The sequence below is a fragment of the Arachis ipaensis genome, chromosome B3 (genome assembly GCF_059453495.1).
Source record: "Arachis ipaensis isolate K30076 ecotype BB chromosome B3, ASM5945349v1, whole genome shotgun sequence".
NCBI lineage: Eukaryota > Viridiplantae > Streptophyta > Magnoliopsida > Fabales > Fabaceae > Arachis > Arachis ipaensis.
Genome location: NC_142438.1, coordinates 25,626,903 through 25,653,330, shown reverse-complemented (window position 1 = coordinate 25,653,330; position 26,428 = coordinate 25,626,903). Strand labels below are relative to the sequence as shown.

At 40.8% G+C, this 26,428-nt stretch overlaps 1 non-coding gene across 1 annotated transcript; it reads right to left on the bottom strand.

The window, feature by feature from the left end:
* Positions 1-10,132: 10,132 nt before the first annotated feature.
* LOC148570103 (small nucleolar RNA R71) lies at positions 10,133-10,240 on the bottom strand. Its single transcript, XR_015907997.1, has one exon. It is a non-coding gene; the product is annotated as a small nucleolar RNA R71 (small nucleolar RNA).
* Between the last annotated feature and the right edge of the window lie 16,188 nt (positions 10,241-26,428).

Sequence of the window (26,428 nt, the reverse complement as noted above, 5' to 3'; positions counted from 1 at the left end):
ACTAAAAACATACTAAAAACAATGCCAAAAAGCATATAAATTATCCGCTCATCACTAACAGAAACGAAAGTGATTCTTCTGGGGATGATGAGGTGTTTGTACCAGAGACCGTAGTCGGTGGAATAGTTTGATATCTTCTACTTGCCTTGAAGCCAGTTCTGAAGTTGTCTGTTGTAGCTAGTCATTATCACACGTTGAATCTTAACGTGATGCATGAGGATACTTCATTTTTCAATATGGGGGGAGATGATTGCAACACAGATGGCAGTATGGAGTTTCACATTGGACATAAATTCAAGAGAAGGGAGGCTGTCATGCTAGGTGTGAAAAATTACAACATTCGGATGAGTGCTGAGTACAAGGTTGTCGAGTCTGATCGAGCAAAGTACCACATGCATTGTAGGAAAGCCGCAACAGGATGTCATTGGAATCTCCATGTTGCACTCCAACAGAATCATGGATATTGGTAAGCCACTTTATGATGTATAAAGTTGTACCACGCCGAAAACCGATGGTATATCTAAGAGATCAGTAACGACATGCACCCGCAATGTTCGTGGTGTCTTGATATGCCGTAACGCACGACGAATGGTACGTCCAAGTAAGCACTGCAAAACTCTAAGATAAGCTGCGACACCTATCAAAGTTTATCAGCAACAGAAGCCACCTAATATGAGCCAAATTGTTCGACTTATCCGTCATCAGGTAACCCCCAATCATCAGCAATATATAGCACCTCGTGTACTATCGAAGAGTGGTAGATCTGCACTAGCTGGCATATGTTGCATCCTGTCCCTAAGCCACGTGAACTTGATCGAAAAGGACTCCTTCCTTTGCTTCTGAAGCGATTCAAGTGTCCATCTGAGGCTGTTGATACTCAGAAGTCATTCAGTGTGTCTGGAAAAGGCCGGGCAGGAATGCCTCGTGATGTAGGGAATAATAGTCATGGTAGAAATTGCAATGTAGGGAATATTGTCAAGATTATAAAGCCAATAGGCTATTTAGCTTCATTGTCTGGCAACACACAGGATATCTTGGTGACCTTTATTGCTGTGAGGTTAGTCACTCAACTAACTGTCCCATATTTTGTTCCTACACCTTGATATAGAAGATGATAATTATAGTAGTTTTCATGAGTATGTTCATGAAGTCATAATTAAGGACCTTAAATCCAACAAGCAAGTAGAATTAATAGAATTGTGATAGAACCAAGAGCTAGCTGAACGTTAGGACTTTATTGCTGAAAAGGGATTGCAAATCGCACTCCCTATATGGTTCTTAGATAGTTGGAACTACCAACTGAGAGAGAGAGTTTCTTTCCAGCTCTAACATAATTGACAAAACAGAAAAGCATAAAACCAAAACTAACTACAATACACCTATTAATACGTAGTCAAAAGTAAAGCTAACTAACCAACAACCGGTTAAACAGCTAGATTTGCTAACTATCAGGTAATAGAGTAGAGCTACTTATCTCTTCTCTTGTAAAATACCCCAAACCTGTTACTAGAGGCCACTCTATCAATTAACGTACTGAACTTTAGTCGTATACTCATGTACAAAATTTGTTGTTTACATTTGATGCATATTGCAGCTCACCATTATGAGCATTGAATGATGAACTCATAAGTAAAAATATGAATTATCAAAGTTCTGAAGTTTAGCTTGTTCCAATCACTTGTGACCATGGTTATTTGAAAAAGCAAAAAAAAAAAAAAAGGTGCTAAATTACACTCACCCCTCTAGTCCAACTTATACTAATCCTCTCTAAGCTATCTATTATTGACATAAAATACCAAGAATACCTCCACCTTTTTTGTCCCTACCAGATCAAAGTATTACACATTCAGACCATCCAACACTCTTTTCTTTGCTCCATTGTCACCAGTAGTCCACCACCATCACTGCTTGTTGTCAACCTATTTATAATTAATTAGTGATTACATATTAATTAACTCTATGACCGCCTAGTTACGTGTGTTGTATGATTGTAATGTGAAGTACTTTTGTTTTGAACCCTCATGCTGAGATTGAGATTTCATGAGCTTCTATCTACCAAAAGTAGCTGTTTATGGTCCCAAAATATCAATTCCTTCAAGGAAAATAGCCTCCCACTAGCTTAATCTTCATTTTGCAACTAGTTCCCTAACATCCTCTTCAACCACACTAGTTATGAATTTCGTGTTATGGTGGGGGAGGAATGGAAAGAAGAATGTTTGATGATGAATGGAGGGCTTTTTGTGTTTTCCTTTAATATAGTGAAAATGTCACTTGATCAAATTAAACCATACATTTATTGTTTGTTGTAGAAAGAAATATTGATCAAACTTTTGTTGGTAATATTTGCAATGTAATTTATTTCTATTTCATATTGTAGATTTGTAATGGACAAATGTAGAATGAACTCGTATAAATGTAGCTTGCTATTTATTTTGTATAATTGCAACTTGACATTTATATTTATTATGATTGAAACTTACTTTCATTTGGCTCATATTACGTGATTATATGAGGTCTAATTTCCACAAGTAATTTTGTTGTTAAATTTGGTATCATGTCCACTCCTTTTATGAATACTGGAGTGAAGTCAGTTATTTTAAATAATCATAAAGCTTGCTTCTTTGCATAATGGTCCCTTTATTAACTTCATAGGTGCGACGGAGCAGAAGTGTTGGTGGATAACAAATATCTAAAGGAACACAATCCACTCCTGGTAATCTGCTTCCCCAACCGTATTAATGTTTGATTATGTCCTTTGAAGCTTCTCAAAATGTTTATGGTCTGTGGTTCTAACACTTTTTGCTAATGATGTTTCAGCTGATCAATTACTATGAGCAGCATCTTCGGTACATTCCATGATTGAACATGTTTAAGGGACTTGTGCAGTTAGATATTCCAGTCTTTGCTATTCAGTGGTATAGAAAGAATGTATTTATAGAGGCAGTAGCTAGTTAAGGGCCGGTTACTGTATAACAACAGTTAGACTAATTGCTAACGTGCTTGTATGACAAGTGTGTTAACATGAACATGACTAGAAAATCATAGTTTTCTCTTTAGAAACCTATTCCTACATCCTGTTATAACTTATAACCGCTTTGCACATATTGAGTTTTTTGCAACTTAAATTTAATTTTGTTGTGGATGGACTGAAGTTTGTGAAAGTTGATCACCCTTTTTTCCTGTTCTTAATGTGAAACTTCTAACTTTCGTGATAATCGGGCTCATTCTTAGAAATTGTTATGAAAATTAATTAGGTCTATCTACCCAATACTGATCATACAAATGAGAGAAGTATAGAAGTTTTTTTTTTTGGGTCAAGGCTGGTAGCAGAAACCCAACTCTATCCACTACACAGTACCTGTTCCGAGGGTTACCTGAAACTGTAGGTCGATCTCGGTCGAGATCTTCTGTGACGGTCGGAGATGACATGTCTGGCTTGGGTGGTGGCCGGTGCGATCGCGTCCGACTTGTTGAACTGGCAATGCTACTGATCCTTTGTCACCGGAGGGTGGTGGTACCTGCAAGGGACTCCGATGCTTAAGTTAGCAAGGGTATTAAGTAGTTTTTTAGTAGAATCAGAGTATGAGTTATACCTGGGTGCTCCAGTGTATTTATAATAGTGTGGAGTGACCTTTCTGGAGATAAGATAGTTATCTTATCTTATCTTATCTTTGAGTAAAGTCATCTTATCTTTAAGGGAAATCACCTTTATTTTTCTGGGCTTTGGCTGCCTTTAGATTGGGCTGTGTTCCTTCGTTTGGGCCTGCTTGGGCCTCTTATGGCGATTTGGCTGAGCTCTTTGAGAAGAGGTCGGATAGTCCTGACCTGGAGAGGTCGGTCGACTTGTCGTTAAACATCCCGGGTCGGACAGCTTGACCCAGGGTATGAACAGTGCCCCTGCTTGAGCGTGGTCTTCCTTTTAAGGTCGAGTTTTTTCGATCTCTTTTGGAGAAGCCGGACTCGAGCATTCTTTTGTTGGGTCTGTTTGTGGAACTTCATTTAAGTAGCTTTAACTGTGGAACGTTTCTCCTTGTAGCGTGCGTTTTGCACTTTCTTGGGAACGTGCGAGGGTTTTAAAAACCCATTAACTCCCCCCTTCACCGTTTCCTTTTCTTATTTTGAATTTTTTCACAAAAGCCTTTCGCTTCCATTTCCTTTCTCTTTGCTTACTGCAATTTCTCTTTTGCTCACCGTAACTCCACCCTTCTTCCATTTTTCTGTCTTTGCCTGAGCCTTTTTCACGCTTCTCTTCGTGGCGTCATTGGTGGTTACTGGAGCTTCCTCTGTTCGAAAGGCAATTTTTGGATTTTCACCCCTTCATCTTCAATTTTCTCGTCGCTTCTTCTTTCAGGTTGGTTCTTCTTTCTATTTTACTTCTTTCGTTGTTCTTGCATTGTTCTTATCCTTGGCAAAGTTTCAGTTTTGCTTGAATTTATGTTGGAAGGCTTGAACCTTTTCGTATTACCATGCTTGGTTGTCACTGTGATGTGTGTTTTCTGGTTTTCTTTCGACCTTATGTGTACTCTTGGGTGGATTCCTTGACAGTTTTGACACTCTTAGGGCTTTTGCATGTTGTCGCTATTTTTCTTGATCGTACTTCTGATAAACTACTGTTTGCCTTTTAAGAAAGATTGCTCCTTTGATGACTTTCGCCTATGTTGGTGATTTTCTTTTTGATAAACTTGTAGAAGATGACGATTTTTTGGTGTTTTGCTTTTTATTCGTGTTGATGCTTGTTTGGAAGGGGATTTATTTTGCTGAGAGTTTTGTTGGGGTGTAGCTTTGTAGACTCTATCTCTGCCTCCAAAGGATGCCCTTGGACCTTGGTGTGTGTCTTGGAGTTTTCCTTTTACTTCTTTTATTGCTCTGAGTCGTGTTTGTCCGAGATGTTTTGATTCTGCCCGAACTGCTTTGGTTAGTAATCCATTTTCTTTTTCTTGCTGTAGGACTAGTTGGCCATGTCTTCCTGTAAAAATATTGTTGAAACGTATTCCAAGGTTCCTGAGGGTATGTCCGATTGGCTGGACTCCCTTGTTCTAATGTGTGTCTCAGTAGTTAATTCCGAGTATCTTGTGGAACTTAGAAAACGTCATCGTATCTGTAGTCGTAGGGACCAGGAGAAAGATTATGAATTGATAGCGCCAGACTCCGATGAAAGGGTTTGCTTTCCATCTTTAACCCCAGGGGAACGTTCCTTCTTCTATGCCTACGACTATTTTTTCAGCCAGCTGAACATTACCTTTCCTTTTACTTCTTTTGAGACCGACTTGTTGTAGTCGTGTAATGTGGCCCCATCTCAGCTCCATCCGAACTCCTGGGACTTCATCAAGATCTTTCAGTTGCTTTGCCAAGAGTTAGATGTCACACCTTCTCAAACTCTCTTTTTGTATCTTTTTGTTTTGACTAAGCCTGGGACTACCAAGAAGAAAGCTTCTTGGGTTTCTTTCAGGTCTGCCCAAGGGCACAAAGTATTTTCTATGTATGATGACTCTTTTAGGGATTTTAAGAATTACTTCTTTAAGGTCCGAGCTGTGGAGGGAGCTCGACCATTTTTCTTAGAATCAAATGGTGAACCTGCCTTCGCTTTGTGTTGGCAAAAGAAAGTTGTAGCATCTAAATATACGTGAGAAATGCTTGATGAGGTTGAGCAGGATTTTGTCACTTTGTTGGACGGGATTTGGGGACAACCTCCTCATCTTGATACGAAGAAATTTTTAGGAGACCCTTCCCTTGTCCGAGCCGAGCTGGGTAGTGGTCGACTTCTTTTTTGTTTTGATTTACTTGTTTTTTCTATTTCCTCTAGTTTTGTAACTTTGTTTGTTTGTATTTTTCAGAAATGGTTAAAAATAATGACTCTATGAGGGCCTTTAAGAAGGCAAGGAAGGCCACTGCTGCACAGCACATTTCAGGTAAAGTTGCTGGGGAGGGATCTTCCCAGGTTCCTCCCGAGAAGCCTGTTGGGCCGAGGAAGGTGATCCCCACACCTCAGGTCCGTTTAGTTAATCCCCCCGGGACTTCTGCTGCTACCACTTCTCCCACTGGTGCTCCTCCTCTAAAAAAATAGAAAACAGCTGAGCCTTTTAACCTTGATGCCCCCAATTTTAATGCTGTCGAGTTTGTTGATCAGCAAATTGGTCCTTATGGTGCCATTCCTACTGACGATATTTCCCTTCTTTGTCATTTGGATTTTATTACTCGGAGCAGCATCAAGATGGCACATATGGGGGCAGCTTTATATCGGACTGCCCAGGATCTTCCCATTCATGCAACAAAGGCCTTTATGGAGGAGGCCAAGTTGGAGTTCTACCGCATGAAGGGTTTGAAGGAGGAGCTCGAGGTGAAAGTAGACAGATTGGAGAAAGAGTTGGAGGGTGATGAGTGGATAATTTATACGCTTTTTGGCATTATTTTTAGTATGTTTTTAGTATATTTTAATTAGTTTTATTATATTTTTATTAGTTTTTAAATAAAAATCACTCTTCTGGACTTTACTATGAGTTTGTATATTTTTCTGTGATTTCAGGTATTTTCTGGCTGAAATTGAGGGACCTGAGCAAAAATCTGATTCAAAGGCTGAAAAAGGACTGCAGATGCTGTTGGATTCTGACCTCCCTGCATTTGAAGTGAATTTTCTGGAGCTACAGAAGCCCAATTGGCGTGCTCTTAATTGCGTTGGAAAGTAGATATCCTGGGCTTTCCAGCAATATATAATAGTTCATACTTTGTTTGAGATTTGATGGCCCAAACAGGCGTTCCAAGTCAGCTCAAGAATTCTAGCGTTAAACGCCCAAACTGGCACAAAAGCTGGCGTTTAACTCCAAGAAAAGTCTCTACACATGGAAGCGTCAATGCTCAGCCCAAGAACACACCAAGTGGGCTCGGAAGAAGATTTCTGCATTAATTACATATTTCTGTAACCCTAGGCTACTAGTCCTCTATAAATAGGATCTTTTGCTATTGTATTTAGGGATCTTTTGGACGTCTAGTCCCTAGACCTTGGAGGCTGGCCATTCGGCCATGCTTACACCATTATCACTTTTGTATTTTCAACGGTGGAGTTTCTACACACCATAGATTAAGGTGTGGAGCTCTGCTGTTCTTCATGAATTAATACAATTACTATTATTTTTCTATTCAACTCAAGTTTATTTCTTCTCCAAGATATTCATTCGCACCCAAGAACATGATGAATGTGATGATTATGTGACACTCATCACCATTCTCACCTATGAACGCGTGACTGACAACCACTTCCGTTCTACATGCAAACAAGATTGAATGTGTATCTCTTGGGTTTCTAATCTAAGATTGGAACCTTCATGGTATAGGATAGAATTATTGGTGGTCATTCTTGAGATCCGGAATGCCTAAACCTTGTCTGTGGTATTCTGAGTAGGATCTGGGAAGGGATGACTGTGACGAGCTTCAAACTCGCGATTGTTGGGCGTGTGACAGACGCAAAAGGATCAATGGATCCTATTCCAACATGATCGAGAACCGACAGATCATTAGCCGTGCGGTGACAGCGCATTTGGAACGTTTTCACTGAGAGAACGGGAAGTAGCCATTTACAATGGTGATGCCCAACATAAAGCTTGCCATGGAAAGGAGTATGAATGATTGGAAGAAGGCAATAGGAAAGCAGAGGTTCAGGAGGAACAAAGCATCTTCATACGCTTATATGAAATTCCAACCAAAGAATTACATAAGTATCTCTATCTTTATTTTATGTTTTATTTATCTTTTAACTATCAATTCTCCATCATCATCTGAATTCGCCTGACTGAGATTTACAAGGTGACCATAACTTGCTTCAAGCGGACAGTCTCCATGGGATCGACCCTTACTCACGTAAGGTATTACTTGGACGACCCAGTTCACTTGCTGGTTAGTTGTGCGGAATTGTGACAAAGTGTGATTCACGTTTGAGAGCTCCAAGTCCTTTGGCGCCATTGTTGATGATCACAATTTTGTGCACCAAGTTTTTGGCGCCGTTGTTGGGGACTGTTCGAGTTTGGACAACTGACGGTTCATCTTGTTGCTTAGATTAGGTACTTTTCTTTTTATTTTTCAGAATTTTTAAGAATGAATTCTAGAGTTTCAAGGTGATGTTTTTATCATCACAAAAGCTGATTGATTCTCATCAATTTAGCTGCTGAATGTAATGTCCTGCTGATGCTTGGCCAACCATGTCTAATCTTTTTTAGACTGAAGCTTTAGACTAACATTGCATGGTTCCTGGAATTCTTATTAAAAGTTTTGAATCCCTTTATTTTCTTTTCCATATAAGTTTCAAAAAATTACAAAAAAATTTATAAAATCATAAAAATAAAAAATATTTTATGTTTCTTGTTTGAGTCTAGTGTCAATTTTTAAGTTTGGTGTCAATTGCATTCTTCTTGCATTTTTTTTGAAAATATGCAATATGTTCTTCATTAATCTTCAAGTTGTTCTTGATGATTTCATTGCTTTGATCTTTAAATTCTCTTGTTTTGTGTGTTTTATTGTTTCTCATATGCATTCTCAATTTGTTAGTGTCTCTTATATGAAAATTTTTAAGTTTGGTGTCCTGCATGCATTGTTTGTTTGATTTGAGTTTCCTAAGATTAATTATATTTTGATTGTTTCTCATCATTGAAAAAATTCAAAAAAAAAATTTCTCAAAACTATGTCTTTTCAAGTCAATAACACAGAGAATTGAAGATTCAGAACATTCAGCAGAGGAATTAAACAGAAAAAGCTGGGCGTTCAAAACGCCCAGTGAAGAAGGAAAACTGGCGTTTAAACGCCAGTCAGGGTACCTGGCTGGGCGTTTAACGCCCAAAAAGGTAGCATTTTGGGTGTTAAACGCCAGAATGGATGACATTCTGGGCGTTTAACGCCAGGAGGACACTAGAGGGAAGATTTTGTTTTTAATTCAAATTTTTTTCAAATCTTCATAATTTTTCAAAATAAAATCTTTTTCAAATCATATCTTTTCAATCATATCTCTTCAAAATCAATTTCTTTCTATTTTTTTAATTTTCAAAAATCCTTGTTATAATTAATGATTTACTTCAAAATTTTCTAGTTGTTACTTGCCTATTAAGAAAGGATCAAAAGTTTTAATTCTAGGATCATATTTTCTAATTTCTTGTTAGTCAAGTAATCAACTTTAATTTTAAAACTTTCTCTTTTTAGTTTGATTTTCAATCATATCTTCTCAATCATATCTTTTCAATCACATCTTTTTTAAAATTAATTTTCAATCATATCTTTTTAATTTCTAATTTCAAAATCTTTTTTCAAAATCACTTAATTTCTTTCCCAATTTTAGTTTTCGAAAATCATCAATCAAATTTTCAAAATTTCTTTTAATTATTTCAAAATCTTTTTAATTTATTTTCGAAAATTCTTCCCCTCTTCTCACATCCTTCTATTTAAAGGACTAACACTCTTCCTCAAGGTGCAATTCGAACTCCCTCCTTCTTTATATGTTCGAATTCTCTTCTATCTACCTCCTCCTTCTATTCTTCTTTTCCTCTAACACCTCAAGGAATCTCTATACTGTGACATAGAGAATTCAATACTTTCTTGTTCTCTTCTCTTTCATATGAGCAGGAACAAAGATAAAGGCATACTTGTTCAAGCTGATCATGAACCTGAAAGGACCTTGAAGAGAAAGCTAAGAGAAGCTAAAGCATAATTCTCTCTAGAGGGCCTAACAGAGCTTTTCAAAGAAAAAGAAACAATGGCAGCTGAAAACAACAATGCCAACAATGCAAGGAAGGTGCTTGGTGACTTTACTGCACCTACTCCCGACTTCTATGGGAGAAGTATCTCAATCCCTGCCATTGGAGCAAAAAACTTTGAGCTTAAGCCTCAATTAGTTTCTCTAATGCAATAGAATTGCAAGCTTCATGGACTTCCATTGGAAGATCCTCATCAGTTCTTAGCTGAATTCTTGCAAATATGTGACACTATCAAGACCAATGGGGTTGACCCCGAGGTCTACAGACTTATGCTTTTTCCTTTTGCTGTAAGAGACAGAGCTAGGACATGGTTGGATTCACAACCCAAAGAAAGTCTGAACTCTTGGGAAAAGCTAGTCAATGCCTTCTTGGCAAAGTTCTTTCCACCTCAAAAATTGAGCAAGCTTAGAGTGGAAGTCCAAACCTTCAGACAGAAGGAAGGAGAATCCCTCTATGAAGCATGGGAAAGATATAAGCAATTGATCAGAAGATGTCCTTCTGACATGCTTTCTGAATGGAGCATCATAGGTATTTTCTATGATGGTCTGTCTGAACTATCCAAGATGTCATTGGACAGCTCTACTGGAGGATCTCTTCATCTGAAGAAGACGCCTGCAGAAGCTCAGGAACTCATTGAAATGGTTGCAAATAACCAATTCATGTACAATTCTGAAAGGAACCCTGTGAATAATGGGACAAGTCAGAAGAAAGGAGTTCTTGAGATTGATACTCTGAATGCCATATTGGCTCAGAACAAAATATTGACTCAACAAGTCAATATGATTTCTCAAAGACTGTCTGGAATGCAAGCAGCAACAGGCAGTACCAAAGAAGCTTCATCTGAAGAAGAAACTTATGATCCTGAGAACCCAGTAATGGAAGAGGTGAATTACATGGGAGAACCCTATGGAAACACCTATAATCCTTCATGGAGAAATCATCCAAATCTCTCATGGAAGGATCAACAGAGACTTCAACAAGGTTTCAACAACAATAATGGTGGAAAAAACAGGTTTAGCAATAGCAAGCCTTTTCCATCATCTTCTCAGCAACAGACAGAGAATTCTAAGCAAAACCACTCTGACTTAGCAACCATTGTCTCTGATCTAATCAAAACCACTCAAAGTTTCATGACTGAAACAAGGTCCTCCATTAGAAATTTGGAGGCACAAGTGGGTCAGCTGAGTAAGAAAATTACGGAATTCACTCCTAGTACTCTCCCAAGCAATATAGAAGAGAATCCAAAGAGAGAGTGCAAGGCCATAAACACGTCTCACATGGCCGGACCTGGAGAGGAGGAAGAGGCAGTGATCTCTACTGAGGAAGACCTCAATGGACGTCCATTGACCTCCATGGAGTTCCCTGATGAGGAACCATGGGAATCTGAGGCTCACGTAGAGACCATAGAGATTTCATTGAATTTACTTCTGCCATTCATGAGCTCTGATGAGTATTCTTCCTCTGAAGAAGATGAAGATGTTACTAAAGAGCAAGTTTCTAAGTACCTTGGAGCAATCATAAAGCTAAATGCCGAGTTATTTGGTAATGAGACTTGGGAGGATGAACCTCCATTGCTCATCAAAGAACTGGATGACTTGACTAGGCAGAGATTACCTCTGAAGAGACAATATCTTGGAAAGTTCTCAATACCTTGTACCATAGGCACCATGACCTTTGAGAGGGCTCTGTGTGACCTAGGGTCAAGCATAAACCTCATGCATCTCTCTGTAATGGAGAAGCTAGGGATCATTGAGGTACAAGCTACAAGAATCTCACTAGAGATGGCAGACAATTCAAAGAAACAGGCTTATGGACTTGTAGAGGATGTCTTGGTAAAGGTTGAAGGCCACTACATCCCTGCTGACTTCATAATCCTAGAGACTGGGAAGTGTATGGATGAATCCATCATCCTTGGCAGACCCTTCCTAGCCACAGCGAAAGCTGTGATTGATATTGACAGAGGAGAATTGATCATTCAAGTGAATAAAGACTCCCTTGTGGTTAAAGCTCAAGGATATACCTCTGTAACCATGGAGAGGAAGCATGAAGAGCTTCTCTCAATACAGAGTTAAACAGAGCCCCCACAGTCAAACTATAAGTTTGGTGTTGGGAGGCCACAACCAAACTTTAAGTTTGGTGTTGAACCCCCACATTCAAACTCTAAGTTTGGTGTTGGGAGGTTCCAACATTGCTCTGAACATTTGTGAAGCTCCATGAGAGTCACTGTCAAGCTATTGACATTAAAGAAGCGCTTGTTGGGAGGCAACCCAATTTTTACTTATCTATGTTAAATTTCTATTTTCTTTTGTTATTTTATGTTTTCTTTGGGTTGATGATCATGTGAAGTCACAAAAACAATTGAAAAAGCAAAAACAGAAGGAAAAACATAATGAAAAATAGAACACCTTGGAGGAGAAACTTACTGGCGTTTAAACGCCAGTAAGGGTAGCAGAATGGGCGTTAAACACCCAGTCTGGCACCATTCTGGGCATTTAACGCCAGAAATGGGCACCAGACTGGCGTTTAACGCCAGGAATGGGCAAGAAGCTGTCGTTAAACGCCAGAAATGGGCAGCATCCTGGCGTTTAATGCCAGGATTGGCAGCAAGGGGCATTTTGCACGCCACATGGTGCAGGGATGAGAAATCCTTGACATCTCAGGATCTGTAGACCCCACAGGATCTCCACCTACCCCATCTCTCTCTCTCTCTCTCTTCTTCACCCATTCACCAATCACCTCAATACCTCTTCCCCAAAAACCCCTCACTTATCAAATCCCACCATTCTCTTCACCACTCACATCCATCCTTCATAAAACCCCACCTACCTCACCATTCAAATTCAAACCACTTTCCCACCCAAACCCACCCATAATGGCCGAACCATACCCCCCTCTCCACTCCTATATAAACCCATCTTCACTCCTTCATTTTCACACAACATACACACTACCTCTCCCCCTTGGCCGAAACACAAAGCCCACTCCATCTCCTCTATTTCTTCTTCTTCTACTCTCTTCTTTCTTCTTTTGCTTGAGGACGAGCAACCTTCTAAGTTTGGTGTGGTAAAAGCTAAAGCTTTTTTTGTTTTTCCATAACCATTAATGGCACCAAAGGCCGGAGAAACCTCTAGAAAGAGAAAAGGGAAGGCAAAAGCTTCCACCTCTGAGTCATGAGAGATGGAGAGATTCCTCTCAAGGGTGCATCAAGACCACTTCTATGAAGTTGTGGCCAAGAAGAAGGTGATCCCCGATGTCCTTTTTAAGCTCAAAAAGGGCGAATATCCAGAGATCCGACATGAGATCCGAAGAAGATGTTGGAAAGTTCTCACCAACCTCATTCAACAAGTCGGAATCTTAATGGTTCAAGAGTTCTATGCCAATGCATGGATCACCAAGAACCATGATCAAAGTTTGAACCCGGACCCTAAGAATTGGCTTACAATGGTCCGAGGGAAATACTTAGACTTTAGTCCGAAAAATGTAAGGTTGTCATTCAATTTGCCTATGATGCAAGGAGATGCACACCCATACACTAGAAGGGTCAACATTGATCAAAGGTTGGACCAAGTCCTCATGGACATCTGTGAAGAGGGTGCTCAATGGAAGAGAGATTTAAGAGGGAAGTCGGTTCAACTAAGAAGGCATGACCTCAAGCCCGTGGCTAGGGGATGGTTGGAGTTCATCCAACGCTCAATCATTCCTACTAGCAACCGGTCTGAAGTTACTATAGACCGGGCAATCATGATTCATAGCATCATGATTAGAGAGGAAGTAGAAGTTCATGAGGTTATATCCCAAGAACTCTACAAGGTGGCGGACGAGTCCTCTACTGTGGCAAGATTAGCCTTCCCTCATCTCATTTGTCACATCTGCAATTCAGCTGGAATTATCATAAAGGAAGACATCCTCATTGATGAGGACAAGCCCATCACTAAGAAAAGGATGGAGCAAATGAGAGAACCTCACCAAGAGCATGAGGAAACTCCTCATCATGAAATCCCTGAGATGCCTCAAGGGATGCATTTTCCTCCACAAAACTATTGGGAGCAAATCAACACCTCCCTAGGAGAATTAAGTTCCAACATGGGACAACTAAGGATGGAGCACCAAGAGCATTCCATCCTCCTCCATGAAATTAGAGAAGACCAAAGAACCATGAGAGAAGAGCAACAAAGGCAAGGAAGAGACATTGAGGAGCTCAAACACTCCATAAGATCTTCAAGAGGAAGAACAAGCCGCCATCACTAAGGTGGACCCGTTCTTTAATTTCCTTGCTTTTTATTTTCTGTTTTTCGAAAATTGTGCTTTATGTTTATGTCTTTATTACATGATCATTAGTGTCTTAGTGTCTATGCCTTAAAGCAATAAAAATGAAAAATGTTTTTAATTGAAAAAGAAAAAGAAGTTCATGAATTTCAAATTTTAAAACAGTTTAATTGCTTTGATGTGGTGGCAATACTATTGTTTTTCTGAATGAATGCTTGAACAGTGCATATTTTGAATTTGATTGTTTATGAGTGTTAAAATTGTTGGCTCTTGAAAGAATGATGGGAAAAGGAGAAATGTTATCTGATGATCTGAAAAATCATAAAATTGATTCTTGAAGCAAGAAAAAGCAGTGAAAAGCTTGCAGAAAAAAAGAGAGAGAAAAGAAAAAAAAAAGAAAAGAAAAAGAAAAGAAAGCAGAAAAAGCCAATACCCCTTTAAACCAAAAGGCAAGGGTGATAAAAAGGATCCAAGGCTTTGAGCATCAGTGGATAGGAGGGCCCACAGGAATAAAATCCTGGCCTAAGCGGCTAAACCAAGCTGTCCCTAACCATGTGCTTGTGGCGTGAAGGTGTCAAGTGAAAACTTGAGACTGAGCGGTTAAATTCGTGGTCCAAAAGCAAAAAGAGTGTGCTTAAGAGCTCTGGACACCTCTAATTGGGGACTCTAGCAAAGTTGAGTCACAATCTGAAAAGGTTCACCCAGTTATGTGTCTGTGGCATTTATGTATCCGGTGGTAATACTGGAAAACAAAATGCTTAGGGTCACGGCCAAGACTCATAAAGTAGTTGTGTTCAAGAATCAACATACTTAACTAGGAGAATCAATAACACTATCTGGATTCTAAGTTCCTATAGAAGCGAATCATTCTGAACTTCAAAGGATAAAGTGAGATGCCAAAACTGTTCAGAAGCAAAAAGCTAAAAGCCTCGCTCATCTAATTAATACTGATCTTCATAGATGTTTTTGGAATTCATTGTATATTCTCTTCTTTTTATCCTATTTGATTTTCAGTTGCTTGGGGACAAGCAACAATTTAAGTTTGGTGTTGTGATGAGCAGATAATTTATACGCTTTTTGGCATTGTTTTTAGTATGTTTTTAGTATATTTTAATTAGTTTTTATTAGTTTTTAAATAAAAATCACTCTTCTGGACTTTACTATGAGTTTGTATGTTTTTCTGTGATTTCAGGTATTTTCTGGCTGAAATTGAGGGACCTGAGCAAAAATCTGATTCAGAGGCTGAAAAAGGACTGCAGATGCTGTTAGATTCTGACCTCCCTGCATTCGAAGTGGATTTTCTGGAGCTACAGAAGCTCAATTGGTGCGCTCTCAATTGCGTTGGAAAGTAGACATCCTGGGCTTTCCCGCAATATATAATAGTTCATACTTTGCCTGAGATTTGATGGCCCAAATAGGCGTTCCAATTCAGCTCAAGAATTCTGGCGTTAAACGCCCAAATTGGCACAAAAGCTGGCGTTTAACTCCAAGAAAAGTCTCTACACATGGAAGCATCAATGCTCAGCCGAAGAACACACCAAGTGGGCTCGGAAGAAGATTTTTGCATTAATTACATATTTCTGTAACCCTAGGCTTCTAGTCCTCTATAAATAGGACCTTTTGCTATTGTATTTAGGGATCTTTTGGACGTCTAGTCCCTAGACCTTGGAGGCTGGCCATTCGGCCATGCTTACACCATTATCACTTTTGTATTTTCAACGGTGGAGTTTCTACACACCATAGATTAAGGTGTGGAGCTCTGCTGTTCTTCATGAATTAATACAATTACTATTGTTTTTCTATTCAACTCAAGTCTATTTCTTCTCCAAGATATTCATTCGCACCCAAGAACATGATGAATGTGATGATTATGTGACACTTATCACCATTCTCACCTATGAACGCGTGACTGACAACCACTTTCGTTCTACATGCAAACAAGCTTGAATGTGTATCTCTTGGGTTTCTAATATAAGATTGGGACCTTCGTGGTATAGGCTTGAATTATTGGCGGTCATTCCTGAGATCCGGAACGTCTAAACCTTGTCTGTGGTATTCTGAGTAGGATCTGGGAAGGGATTACTGTGACGAGCTTCAAACTCGCGATTGTTGGGCGTGTGACAGACGCAAAAGGATCAATGGATCCTATTCTAACATGATCGAGAACCGACAGATGATTAGCCGTGCGGTGACAGCGCATTTGGAACGTTTTCATTGAGAGGACGGGAAGTAGCCATTGACAATAGTGATGCCCAACATAAAGCTTGCTATGGAAAGGAGTATGAATGATTGGAAGAAGGCAATAGAAAAGCAGAGGTTCAGGAGGAACAAAGCATCTTCATACGCTTATATGAAATTCCAACCAAAGAATTACATAAGTATCTCTATCTTTATTTTATGTTTTATTTATCTTTTAACTATCAATTCTCCATCATCATCTGAATTCGCCTGACTGAGATTTACAAGGTGACCATAGCTTGCTTCAAGCCAACAGTCTCCGTGGGATCGACCCTTACTCACGTAAGGTATTACTTGGACGACCCAGTGCACTTGCTGGTTAGTTGTGCGGAATTGTGACAAAGTGTGATTCACGTTTAAGAGCTCCAAGTCCTTTGGCGCCATTGTTGATGATCACAATTTTGTGCACCAAGTTTTTGGCGCCGTTGCCGGGGACTATTCGAGTTTGGACAACTGACGGTTCATCTTGTTGCTTAGATTAGGTACTTTTCTTTTTATTTTTCAGAAATTTTAAGAATGAATTCTAGAGTTTCAAGGTGATGTTCTTATCATCACAAAAGCTGATTGATTTTCATCAATTTAGCTTCTGAATGTAATGTCCTGCTGAAGCTTGGCCAACCATGTCTAATCTTTTTAGACTGAAGCTTTAGACTAATATTGCATGATTCTTGGAATTCTTATTAAAAGTTTTGAATCCCTTTATTTTCTTTTCCATATAAGTTTCGAAAAATTACAAAAAAATTTATAAAATCATAAAAATAAAAAATATTTTATGTTTCTTGTTTGAGTCTAGTGTCAATTTTTAAGTTTGGTGTCAATTGCATTCTTCTTGCATTTTTTTTCGAAAATATGCAATATGTTCTTCATTAATCTTCAAGTTGTTCTTGATGAGAATTTGAAGAATATGAGAATTTGAAGGATCAAGTTTGAAGGATCAAGTTTTTCGAAAATAGGCAGTGTAAATGCTGCTTATGAGAATTTGAAGGATCAAGTTTGAATTCTTGTGCTCGAGCTTGACCTTACTCTTTTCAGCTTGGACAACATTGTAAAAGATGGTAAGATTGTCCCGGATGACCCTGATGATGATGATGATGATGTCGACCCTCCTCCTGTTCCTTCTACCAAAGTCTCCGTTGCCCCGTCTTCTTCAACTCTGGCAGCTGAAGTCAATCAGCCTGAGTCTGATCCTGATGTCCAGATCCTGAACCGGGATGATGGGACGGTAGATGCGGTGCCTCTTCAGACTCGTCCTCCTTCACCTTGGAATGCATCTACTGGGAGTCTTTGGATTCTCTTTGATTATTTCTGATGTATTTGTGTATAGCCCGGCTTGTAGGCTTTGAACTCTTTTATTTTGTAGTTTATTGTCTTAATTTCTGGATACTTTTAGTTGCTTTTTCAGCAACCTTATTTTGAAAAAACAAAGGTAGTTTTTCAAGCCTTTTGGGGGTCGACCTCAGGTGGCCTCTTGAGTCTTATTATGATAACAACCTTGTTTCTTTTTGTGATATACTTGTCTGGATCTTTCTGAAAACTTAGGAAATCTTGAGAGTGTTGGAGCCTTGTTGTCCAATCTCTTTTGATTACCTTTTCTGTTTGGGTTGAAGCTAGCTTTGTGCAACTAGTCTTCTTTGCATTCTCTGATATGGTGCCGGTAGTTTGATTTTCTTGAAGTCATGGCTTTCTGGGTCTGACGTGGGTCCCTTATAGTGCCTGCATGCTATTGTCCGACCTCTTTTGAAGCTATTTCTAGCAATCCCTTCTGCTTGGACCTTGGCAGGTCTCTTCCTATGGATTATAACTTTTGGTAGCTTTGCCGAGTCGACTTTGTTGTGTCGGTCTCTTCTGAGTTATTTCTAGTAATCCATTTTTCTTGGACCTTGGTCAGGTCTCTTTCGTGGATTACTTTTTCATAACTTTTAGTTTGGGCCGACTTCATCATGTCGGTCCCTTCTAAGTTATTTCTAGTAATCTATTTCTTGGACCTCGGTCAGGTCTTTTTTATAGATTACTTTTTCATAACTTTTAGTTTGGGCCGACTTCATCATGTCGGTCCCTTCTAAGTTATTTCTAGTAATCCATTTCTTGGACCTTGGTCAGGTCTCTTTTATGGATTACTTTTTCATAACTTTTAGTTTGGGCCGACTTTATCATGTCGGTCCCTTCTAAGTTATTTCTAGTAATCCATTTCTTGGACCTTTGGTCAGGTCTCTTTTATAGATTACTTTTTCATAACTTTTAGTTTGGACCGACTTTATCATATCGGTCCCTTCTAAGTTATTTCTAGTAATCCTCTTTTTTAGGGCTGGCCAGGCCTCTTTCCAGGGATTTACTTTTTATAACTTTAGCTATTGTGGTCGACTGGTCTGAGTTCTTTTACATCGGTCTGTCTTTAAGTTATTTTTAGCAACCCATTTTGTTAAGACCTCGTCAGGTCCTTTCTATGGATCACTTTCGATAACTTCTTGCATTATTCTGTTTTGCGCCTTTTCATCTTTGATAATTTTTTAGAAATTGGGTTTGACCCCTGTTTGGTCGACCTTTTGATGAATTTGGTTTTCATCTTCGTTGGTCTTTTATCGTGATCAAGCAGTGAATTTGATTTTCACTTTCTGCCGATCTGTAGCTTTATAATCGAGCGATGAATTTTTTGCGTTTCAGATTAATGCGTCTTGATAAGAGGATTTGTAGAAAATCTAAAAAACTTTATTCAAAATGAAGAAAATGCAAATATATACATGTGAGCGTTTTATCCCTCTTAGTCAGGTAGTTCATGGATCTTGGCTCGGTGCCTCGTTAAAAAACTTTTTTCAGGAAAAAGAGTGCACCTCATCCTAAGATCTTTATTACCTCCTAACTGTAATACCTTCTTAAGTTGTAGGCGTGCCATGACCTTAGAAGTTCTCGCCCTTCGAGTTTGGTCAGCTTGTAGTAACCTCTTCTGAGTATTTCTATGACTCGGTAGGGTCCTTTCCAGTTCGCTGCCAGCTTTCCTTCTCCAGGTCGACTTGTTCCGATATCATTTCGGATTAGGACGAGGTCGTTCTCGACAAAACCTCGTTGTATTACCTTTCGGTTGTATCTTGAGGCCATTCGATGTTTTAATGCTTCTTCCTTGATCCGAGCTCTTTCTCGGATTTCTGGAAGTAGGTCGAGTTCTTCCTTTTGTAGTTGGGAGTTGGCCTCTTCATTGTAATGGATCACTCTAGGTGATCCTTCTTCGATCTCCACTGGGATCATTTCCTCCATTCCATAGGCTAATCGGAAAGGTGATTCCTTTGTGGTGGAGTGTGGAGTTGTCCGATATGCCCATAGGACTTGTAGGAGCTCTTCAGCACAGGCCCCTTTTGCGTCCTGTAATCTCCATTTTAGCCCGGCTAATATGACTTTGTTAGCAACTTCTGCTTGTCCATTAGCCTGGGGGTGTTCTACAGAGGTGAATTGGTGTTTTATGTTCAGGTCGGCCACTAACTTTCTAAAGCTTGCGTCTGTGAATTGAGTGCCATTATCTGTGGTAATGGAGTATGGAACCCCAAACCTTGTAACAATGTTCCTATATAGGAATTTCCGACTTCTTTGAGCAGTGGTGTTAGCTAAGGGCTCTGCCTCAATCCATTTTGTGAAATAGTCTACCCCTACGATGAGGAACTTGACTTGTTCCGATCCTTGAGAGAAAGGACCGAGAAGATCGAGTCCCCATTTTGCGAATGGCCAGGGTGAGGTTATGCTGATGAGCTCCTCTGGTGGGGCGATGTGAAAGTTGGCATGTTTCTGATATGGTGGACATGTCTTTACGAATTCTATTGCTTCTTTTTGTAAAGTTGGCCAATAGAATCCGGCCCAGAGTACTTTTTTGGTGAGAGCTTGCACTCCGAGATGGTTGCCACAGATGCCACTGTGTATTCTTCTAAAACTTCCTTTGTGTTAGAAGTCAGTACACATTTCAACATGGGTGTTGAAATCCCTCTTTTATATATAGTATTGTTTATGATGGTGTAATATTGTGCCTCCCATTTTAACCTCTTTGCCTCCTTTTTATCTGTAGGGAGTGTTTCTATTTTGAGATAGTTAATTATGGGAGTCATCCATCCTTGATCCAGACCTGTTATGGCTAGGACCTTTTCTTCTTCCGAGATTAACGGGTTCTGCAGTATTTCCTGGATGAGACTTCTATTGTTGCCCCCTGATTTGGTGCTGGCTAGTTTTGAGAGTGCATCGGCTCGAGCATTCTGTTCCCGAGGTATGTGGCGGACCTCATATTTCCCGAGTTGTCCGAGCTCTTCCTTGGTTTTGTCCAAGTACTTTTTCATGGTGGGATCTTTGGCTTGGTAGCTCCCTGCTATTTGTGAGGTGACTACTTGTGAGTCGCTGAAAATGATAAGCTTTTGAGCTCCCACCTCCTTAGCCAGCTTTAAATCGGCTAGTAGTGCCTCATATTCGGCCTGGTTGTTTGAAGTAGGGAACCCGAATTTGAGGAAAAGTTCGATTTGAGTTCCCTGATCACTTTCTATTATCACGCCTGTGCCACTTCCAGTATTGTTTGAGGAACTGTTCATACCCTGGGTCGAGCTGTCCGACCCGGGTTGCTTAACGACAAGTCGACCGACCTCTTCAGGTCAGGACTATCCGACCTCTTCACAAAGAACTCGGCCAAAACACCAGGAAAAGCCCAAAAGGGCCCAACAGAGGAACACAACCCAAATCCAAAGGCAGTCCAAGCCTATAGAGATAAGGGCGGTTCCCTTGAAGATAAGATGACTTCACTCAAAGATAAGATAAAGATAAAGATAAAGATAACTATCTTATCTCCAGAAAGGTCACTCCACACTACTATAAATACACTGGAGCACCCAGGTATAACTCATACTCTGATTCTACACAATACCTGCTCAATACCCTTGCTAATTTAAGAATCGGAGTCCCTTGCAGGTACCACCACCCTCCGATGACAAAGGATTAGCAGCATTACCAGTCCAACAAGTCGGACACGACTGCTCCGGCCTCCACCGACACGCCGAACACGTTATCACTGATCAGAACAGAAGATCTCGTCCGAGATCGACCTACAGTTTCAGATAACCCTCGAAACATTGGCGCCGTTGCCGGGGAACCTGGAAGTCATCCCACCACCATGGTGGACAACCTGGACAATGACCACAACTCCGATTTGGAAGACCGAACGCCACACAAGAACGCAGAGGTTACACTGGATGATACTTCTCAACCTAACAAAGACAAGAACTCCCCAAGCACGGGAGCCATGGAGGCACTTCAGGATCGCCTGAAACAACTCAAAAAAGAGGTTGAATATCAAAGGGAAACCGAGAGAGATTTACGAAGAGAAGCTAGGTGACGACACGAACTGAAGGACAAGTTCCTAAAGATCGAAGCCGATCTCAAAGCTAAAAATACCAGATCGAGCCACGAAGATGGCTCCCGCAAAGACCAAGATCCGTTCACCAAGGAGATCATGAAGGCCAAAATCCCAAAAGACTTCAAACCTCCTGACATGACTCTATACGATGGCACATCCGATCCCATCCGTGATCTCAATAACTTCAGAAGTAGAATGTATCTCACCGACGCCTCAGATGCAACTCGGTGTAAAGCCTTCCGACTACCTTGACGAAAACAGCAATTAAATGGTTCGACAATCTACCCCCCAGGTCCATCTTAAGCTTTGACGACCTAGCCAAAAAGTTTCTAGCCAGATTCTCCATCGAGAGGGATAAAGCTAAACACGCCCCAAGTCTACTAGGGATCAAGCAAGGAGATCAGGAAAGTCTTCGTAGCTACATGGAAAGATTCAACAAGGCATGTTTGGACATACAAAATCTTCCAACAGAAGCAGCCATTATGGGCCTCATCAATGGCCTACGAGAGGGACCCTTTAGTCACTTCATATCGAAAAAACATCCCACGTCTCTGAATGAAGTCCAAGAACGAGCAGAAAAATACATCAACATGGAGGAAAACTCCCGATTAGGAGAGACCTCAAAATCCAGATTCTCCTATAAAGATAAAGAGACCAAGAAAAAAGAAGATCAGCACGGGGAGAAGATCAAAAAATACCACAATTACACCCCACTTCGGGTGTCTCTTGTAGATATCTATCGAGAAGTATGCCACACTGAAAAGATACCCCCACCTCGCCCACTCAAAAGCAAGAAAGGAGGAGGAAGTCAGACGGAATACTATGAATACCATTAAATCTATGGACATCCCACCAACGAGTGCTTCGATTTGAAGAACATCATTGAAAAATTGGTAAGAGAGGGGAGGCTAGATCGGTTCTTAGCTAACAAAACAGATGAGCCAAGAAAGAGAAGAAGGGACGAGGAGGTCGGACGAACTGAACAACCACCTTGTACCCCGGAAAGACATGTTCACATGATACATGGAGGATTTACAGGAGGAGGAGTATCCAAATCATCTCGCAAAAGACATCTGAAAAAGATATATCATGTCGAAGGAGGAGAAGGGGCACCCGAACTCCCCACTATCACCTTCACTAAAGAAGATGCAGCTGGCATCATCTTAGGGCATGATGATCCCATGGTCATTACTATCATATTAGCCAACGCAAATCTACACCGCACATTGATAGACCAGGGAAGCTCGGTGGACATTCTGTTCAAAACGGCCTTCGACAAACTTGGCCTAGATGAAAAAGAGCTCAAAGCATATCCAAACAGCCTGTTCGGGCTGGGAGATACCCCAATCCAACCACTTGGATATATCTCCTTTCACACCATCTTTGGAAAAGAAAATTGGTCAAGGACACTCAGCATAGACTACATAGTGATCGATGTAGGTACAACCTACAATGCCCTGATAGGTCGGACCACGCTCAATCAGCTCGACGCAGTAGTCTCGACTCCACATCTGTGCATGAAGTTCCCGACCATAAAAGGAAGCGCAACAATAAGAGTAGACCAGAAAACAGCGCACCGCTGCTATAACGAAAGTCTGAATCTCAGAGACAAAAGAGAAGAAATCCACACCATTGAGCTCGGGAGAGTTCGAGGACGAGAAGAATTTTGTCCACAACCTGAAGGTAAAACAGAAAAAGTTTAAATCAGAGATACTCCAGATAAAACGACCAGTATTGGCACAATCTTGAAAGGGGACAAAAAGGAGTTCCTCATACAGCTCTTGCGAAACAATGTCGACCTCTTTGCATGGAAGGCCGCAGACATGCCAGGCATAGACCCGAAGTTAATGTGCCATAAGCTGGCAGTTTACTCAGGATCTCGGCCAGTACAACAAAGACGTAAAAAGCTCAGACCAGAACGATCCCAAGCTGTGGAAGAGCAGGTACAAGCTCTACTGGAGGCAGGATTCATAAGAGAAGTCAAATACCCACTATGGCTAGCTAACGTCGTCTTGGTGAAAAAATCAAATGGAAAGTGGCGGATGTGTACCGACTACACTGATCTCAACAAAGCCTGTCCAAAAGATCCTTATCCACTCCCAAGTATCGACGCCCTGGTGGATGCCTCCTCCAGATACAAATACCTCTCGTTTATGGATGCCTACTCGGGATACAATCAAATCCCAATGTACCCTCCTGACCAAGAAAAAACCTTGTTGTTAACCTCGAAAGCAAACTACTGCTACATCATGCCATTTGGACTCAAAAACGCAGGAGCCACTTATCAAAGATTAATGAATAAGGTCTTCACAGACCACATCGAAAAAGTCATGGAAGTTTACGTGGACGACATGTTAATAAAGACACCAAGTGAAGAGTCGTTGTTGTCTGACCTCACTCAAGTGTTCAACGCCATAAGAAGGCATGGGATACGACTTAACCCGGCAAAATGCACCTTCACAGTAGAAACTGGTAAATTCTTGGGTTTTATGCTCACACAAAGAGGAATCGAGGCAAATCCGGATAAATGTCGGGCTATACTCGACATGAAAAGTCCGACCTGTGTCAAAGAGGTACGATAACTCAATAGAAGATTGCAGTCTTGTCCAGATTCCTAGCCGAGTCGGCAATAAGATCTCTACCCTTCTACGCCACTTTATGAAAGGGAAAGAGGTTCGAATGGACAAGGGAGTGCGAGCAGGCCTTCCAGGACTTTAAAAGGTTCTTGGGACAACCACCTATCCTAACTCGGCAACAGGAAGGAGAACCACTTGTATTATACCTTGCAGTAGGAAACCGGGCAGTAGCCTCGGCACTGGTCCGAGAAGACAACAACGGACAACAACCTATATATTTCATTAGCAAAGCGCTACAAGGGTCCGAACTGAACTACCAAAAATAGAAAAGTTTGCCTGTGCTCTCATACTAACATCTCGACGACTTCGCCCATATTTCCAAGCCCACATCATCAGGGTTCGGACCAACCAGCCCATAAAAGGCATCTTGTAGAAAACAGACTTAGCAGGAAGGATCCTGCAATGGGCAGTCGAGTTGTCCGAATTCGACCTTCAATATGAAGCTCGGACAGCCATTAAATCACAGTATCTGGCTGACTTCATTGCTGAGTTTACAGACACTCCGGAAATCCCTACATAATGGAATCTATACGTAGACGGTTCTTTAAACAAAACGGGAAGTGGTGCAGGCGTGATACTAGAAAGCGGTCAGGGAACCCAAATCGAAATTTTCCTCAAATTCGGATTCCCTGTGTTAAACAATCAAGCCGAATATGAAGCACTACTTGCTGGTTTGAAGCTGGCTAGGGATGTTGAAGCTCAAAAGCTTACCATCTTTAGCGATTCACAAGTAGTCACCTCACAAATAGTAGGGAGCTACCAAGCCAAGGATCCCACCATGAAAAAGTACATGGAAAAAACTAGGGAACAGCTCAGACAACTCGGGGAACATGAGGTCCATCACATACCTCGAGAACAGAATGCTCGAGCTGATGCACTCTTAAAACTAGCCAGCACCAAACCAGGGGGCAACAATAGAAGCCTCATACAGGAAATGCTACAGAACCCGTCAATCTCGAAAGAAAAGGTCTTAGCCATAACAGGTTTGGATCAAGGATGGATGACTCTCATAATCAACTACCTCAAAACAGAAGCACTCCCTGCAGATAAAAAGGAGGCAAAAAGGTTAAAACGGGAGGCACAGTACTACATTATCATAAACAATACTCTATACAAGAGAGGGACTTTAACACATTATTAAAATACGTGTCGACTTCCAACACAAAGGAAGTTTTAGAAGTACACAGTGGCATCTGTGGCAATCACCTCAGAGCACAGGCACTTACCAAAAAAGTACTCCGAGCTGGATTTTATTGGCCGACTTTACAAAAGAAGCAATAGAGTTCGTAAAAACATGCCCACCATGTCAGAAACATGCCAACTTCCACATCGCCCCACCAGAGGAGCTTATCAGCGTAACCTCACCCTGGCCATTGGCAAAATGGGGACTCAATCTTCTCGGTCCCTTCCCTCAAGGATCGGGACAAGTCAAATTCCTCATAGTGAGGGTAGACTATTTTACAAAATGGATCGATACGGAACCCCTAGCTAACACCACTGCTCAAAGAAGTCAAAAATTTCTATATAGAAACATTGTCACAAGGTTTGGGGTTCTATACTTCATAACCACAGACAATGGCACTCAATTTACAGATGCAGGCTTCAGAAATTTAGTGGCCGATCTGAACATAAAACACCAATTCACATCCGTAGAACACCCCCAGGCCAATGGACAAGCGGAAGCTGCTAAATAAAGTCATATTAGCCGGGTTAAAACGGAGATTACAGGACGCAAAGGGAGCTTGGGCTGAAGAGCTCCCACAAGTCCTATGGGCATATCGGACAACTCCACATTCCACCACAAAGGAGTCACCTTTCCGATTAGCTTACGGAATGGAGGCAATGATCCCAGTGGAAATCGAAGAAGGGTCGCCCAGAGTGATCCACTATAGTGAAGAGGCCAACTCCCAACTTCAAAGGGAAGAACTCGACCTACTTCCAGAAATCTGAGAAGGAGCTCGGATCAGGGAAGAGGCATTAAAACGTCGAATGGCTTTAAGATACAATCAAAAAGTAGTGCCACGAGGTTTTGCTGAGAACGACCTCATCCTAATCCAAAATGATATCGGAATAACTCAACCTAGAGAAGGAAAGCTGGCAGCAAACTGGAAAGGACCCTACCGAGTTATAGAAGTACTTGGAAATGGCTACTACAGGCTGTCCGAACTCGAAGGACGAGAGCT